Source organism: Oncorhynchus masou, unplaced genomic scaffold (assembly GCF_036934945.1).
Source record: "Oncorhynchus masou masou isolate Uvic2021 unplaced genomic scaffold, UVic_Omas_1.1 unplaced_scaffold_1769, whole genome shotgun sequence".
Classification (NCBI taxonomy): domain Eukaryota; kingdom Metazoa; phylum Chordata; class Actinopteri; order Salmoniformes; family Salmonidae; genus Oncorhynchus; species Oncorhynchus masou.
Window position 1 is genome coordinate 85,001 of NW_027007867.1, and position 5,000 is coordinate 90,000.

The following is a 5,000-nucleotide window of genomic DNA, read 5'->3' on the forward strand; positions in this document are numbered from 1 at the left end:
GAGGGCAGGGGGAGTGAGAGAGAGAGAGAGAGAGAGAGAGAGGAGGGCAGGGAGAGAGAGAGAGAGAGAGAGAGAGAGAGAGAGAGAGGAGGGCAGGGGGGGAGAGAGAGTAGGGCAGGGGGAAGAGAGGAGGGCAGGGGGAGAGAGAGAGGAGGGCAGGGAGAGAGAGAGAGGAGGGCAGGGGGAGAGAGAGAGGGAGGGCAGGGGAGAGAGAGAGAGGAGGGCAGGGGGAGAGAGAGAGAGGAGGGCAGGGGGAGAGAGAGAGAGGAGGGCAGGGGGAGAGAGAGAGAGAGAGAGAGAGAGAGAGAGAGGAGGGCAGGGGGAGAGAGAGAGAGAGAGAGAGGAGGGCAGGGGGAGAGAGAGAGAGAGAGAGAGAGAGAGAGAGAAAGAGAGGAGGGCAGGGGGAGAGAGAGAGAGAGAGAGAGAGAGAGGAGGGCAGGGGGAGAGAGAGAGAGAGGAGGGCAGGGGGAGAGAGAGAGAGAGGTGGGTGGCAGGGGGAGAGAGAGAGGGAGGGAGGGAGAGAGAGAGGCCATTAGACCACAGTCCCATTAGAACACAGAACACACATAAGGGAGTGTACATACTGTAAATAATATACATAGGGGAGTGAACATACTTAAATAATGAATATGTATGGGAGTGAACATACTTAAATAATGAATATGTATGGGAGTATATATACTGTAAATAATGAATATGTATGGGAGTGAACATACTTAAATAATGAATATGTATGGGAGTGAACATACTTAAATAATGAATATGTATGGGAGTGAACATACTTAAATAATGAATATGTATGGGAGTGAACATACTTAAATAATGAATATGTATGGAGTGAACATACTTAAATAATGAATATGTATGGGAGTATATATACTGTAAATAATGAATATGTATGGGAGTGAACATACTTAAATAATGAATATGTATGGGAGTGAACATACTTAAATAATGAATATGTATGGGAGTATATATACTGTAAATAATGAATATGTATGGGAGTGAACATACTTAAATAATGAATATGTATGGGAGTGAACATACTTAAATAATGAATATGTATGGGAGTGAACATACTTAAATAATGAATATGTATGGGAGTGAACATACTTAAATAATGAATATGTATGGGAGTGGACATACTTAAATAATGAATATGTATGGGAGTGAACATACTTAAATAATGAATATGTATGGGAGTGAACATACTTAAATAATGAATATGTATGGGAGTATATATACTGTAAATAATAAATATGTATGGGAGTGAACATACTTAAATAATGAATATGTATGGGAGTGAACATACTTAAATAATGAATATGTATGGGAGTATATATACTGTAAATAATGAATATGTATGGGAGTGAACATACTTAAATAATGAATATGTATGGGAGTGAACATACTTAAATAATGAATATGTATGGCAGTATATATACTGTAAATAATGAATATGTATGGGAGTGAACATACTTAAATAATGAATATGTATGGGAGTATATATACTGTAAATAATAAATATGTATGGGAGTGAACATACTTAAATAATGAATATGTATGGGAGCCTTTCTTCAGGGCTCTGGGGCCTGGTTAAAGCCTTTCTTCAGGGCTCTGGGGCCTGGTTAAAGCCTTTCTTCAGGGCTCTGGGGCCTTTTTAAAGCCTTTCTTCAGGGCTCTGGGGCCTGGTTAAAGCCTTTCTTCAGGGCTCTGGGGCCTGGTTAAAGCCTTTCTTCATGGCTCTGGGGCCTGGTTAAAGCCTTTCTTCAGGGCTCTGGGGCCTGGTTAAAGCCTTTCTTCAGGGCTCTGGGGCCTGGTTAAAGCCTTCTTCAGGGCTCTGGGGCCTGGTTAAAGCCTTTCTTCAGGGCTCTGGGGCCTGGTTAAAGCCTTCTTCAGGGCTCTGGGGCCTGGTTAAAGCCTTTCTTCAGGGCTCTGGGGCCTGGTTAAAGCCTTTCTTCAGGGCTCTGGGGGCCTGGTTAAAGCCTTTCTTCAGGGCTCAGAGTTTTTCCTGGTTAGGTCACATGGTCATGGAATCCTCCAGGACCGTTGAAAACTCTGGGACCTAGATATACAGTCGTTTTCAACTAGGGGTCATGTGGGGAAAACTCCTGACCTTAACCCCCCTTCCACCTCCCTACCCACAGCAGTGAGGAAATACTGGAGAATAACAAAATGTTCCCCTCCCTATCTCCCTACCCCACATATCACCACCACCCCTCCTCCTCTCTTCCTCTTATCACCCCTTCCCTCCCTCCCTATCTCCCACCAGGATGAGGAGCGGAGGCGGCTGGATCCGCAGGGTGTGAGGCCCAGGGGGGGTCTGGATCTGACGGGCCTGCAGGCCCACGAGGCTCCCTGGGTCCAGGAAAGAACCCTACTGCAGCAGGAGGTCCGGTTGTTCAGACACAACACCATCATCTTCTATATGAAGCTACGCTGGATCCTTATGCACTGGAGGCTGGGGAAGAGGACAGAGGCAGGGGAGGAGACAGCACACGCAGAGGTGAGATGACTGGCTAGAGGTAGAGGCTGAACCCCAGGTAGTTTAGTCTGGAGGCTGGGGAAGAGGACAGAGGCAGGGGAGGAGACAGCACACTCAGAGGTGAGATGACTGGCTAGAGGTAGAGGCTGAACCCCAGGTAGTTTAGTCTGGAGGCTGGGGAAGAGGACAGAGGCAGGGGAGGAGACCGCACACTCAGAGGTGAGATGACTGGCTCGAGGTAGAGGCTGAACCCCAGGTAGTTTAGTCTAGAGGCTGGGGAAGAGGACAGAGGCAGGGGAACTACCCATTTATCTATTTCAACATTTCCAGGCCTATTTTTCTGCAACGACACACTCACTCATGAGACGCAAAATAAATGTAAAAGTAATTCATAGGAGGACTAAAAGGCAAGAGCTCCTGTCCTGGTTGTCTTATCTGTCCACATGCCTGCTTAGGAGCTCCTGTCCTGGTTGTCTTATCTGTTCACATGCCTGCTCAGGAGCTCCTGTCCTGGTTGTCTTATCTGTCCACGTGCCTGCTCAGGAGCTCCAGTCCTGGTTGTCTTATCTGTCCACATGCCTGCTCAGGAGCTCCAGTCCTGGTTGTCTTATCTGTCCACATGCCTGCTCAGGAGCTCCAGTCCTGGTTGTCTTATCTGTCCACATGCCTGCTCAGGAGCGCCAGTCCTGGTTGTCTTATCTGTTCACATGCCTGCCCAGGAGCTCCAGTCCTGGTTGTCTTATCTGTCCACATGCCTGCTCAGGAGCTCCAGTCCTGGTTGTCTTATCTGTTCACATGCCTGCCCAGGAGCTCCAGTCCTGGTTGTCTTATCTGTCCACATGCCTGCTCAGGAGCTCCAGTCCTGGTTGTCTTATCTGTCCACGTGCCTGCTCAGGAGCTCCAGTCCTGGTTGTCTTATCTGTCCACATGCCTGCTCAGGAGCTCCAGTCCTGGTTGTCTTATCTGTTCACATGCCTGCTCAGGAGTTCCAGTCCTGGTTGTCTTATCTGTTCACATGCCTGCCCAGGAGCTCCAGTCCTGGTTGTCTTATCTGTCCACATGCCTGCTCAGTAGCTCCAGTCCTGGTTGTCTTATCTGTCCACATGCCTGCTCAGTAGCTCCAGTCCTGGTTGTCTTATCTGTCCACGTGCCTGTTCAGGAGCTCCTGTCCTGGTTGTCTTATCTGTTCACATGCCTGCTCAGGAGGGCTCCTGTCCTGGTTGTCTTATCTGTCCACGTGCCTGCTCAGGAGGGCTCCTAAGGAACAAACCAAAAGGCAGTCGATCACTTAGGAGGATTGAGCTGAGTACCCTTGGTTAGAACACGGTGACCAAACAGTGTATAACAGGGCTGGCGCAAAAGCCTGCAGTCCCAATAGTTCTCCAGGAGGAGGGTTGACATCTCGCTCAAAACACTCAATCAATCATCAGCGCAGGATCGCATCGTTTGATTGGTCAACTGAGTGATTGATTGACTGACTCTCAGTTTGTTGGTTGATTGGTTAGTTCACTGATTTACTGCTCCTCTTCCTGCTTTGTAGTTGTGTTTAATAACCTTGTTATTCCGTGTCTGTAGTTGTGTTTAATAACCTTGTTATTCCGTGTCTGTAGTTGTGTTTAATAACCTTGTTATTCCGTGTCTGTAGTTGTGTTTAATAACCTTGTTATTCCGTGTCTGTAGTTGTGTTTAATAACCTTATACACCTTATACACAACTGGATGTCATAAGGTGAACTCACCAATTTGTAAGTCGCTCTGGATAAGAGCGTCTGCCAAATGACTTAAATGTAAATGTAAATGTTGTTATTCCGTGTGTGTAGTTGTGTTTAATAACCTTGTTATTCCACGTCTGTAGTTGTTTAATAACCTTGTTATTCCGTGTCCTGTCTGTCCCACCATGAGAAGATGGAGGGTATTCCAGAGCTGATCTTGGAGCACGGAGAGGGAGAGACGGAGAGAGAGGACAGGGACAGGTCGTTTACCCAGCTACCTCAGATAGACTGCTCCGAGCCTGACTCCACAACCCAACTCCCCTCCACTGAACGCCTGCAGAACCCGACACAGGTAGATCCACTCAAAGGTTAAAGTGCACGTTGGATGAGCACAAAGTCTGTTCAAGTACAGTGGAGTTCAACGATCCAAATAATACTATTTCCTGTCTCTGCGCACAGTATCTGAACGTTGCCTTTCCAGCTACGGTACTAAAGGCATGTTGGCCAGTGAAGAGACAAATAATACTATTTCCTGTCTCTGCGCACAGTATCTGAACGTTGCCTTTCCAGCTACGGTACTAAAGGCATGTTGGCCAGTGAAGAGACAAATAATACTATTTCCTGTCTCTGCGTAACAGTATCTGAACGTTGCCTTTCCAGCTACGGTACTAAAGGCATGTTGGCCAGTGAAGAGACAAATAATACTATTTCCTGTCTCTGCGCACAGTATCTGAACGTTGCCTTTCCAGCTACGGTACTAAAGGCATGTTGGCCAGTGAAGAGACAAATAATACTATTTCCTGT

The 5,000-nt window shown here is 47.1% G+C and overlaps 1 pseudogene; it reads left to right on the plus strand.

Moving 5' to 3' along the window:
* Nucleotides 1-5,000, plus strand: part of LOC135532214 (microtubule cross-linking factor 1-like) — a 110,962-nt pseudogene that overhangs the window by 82,721 nt on the left and 23,241 nt on the right.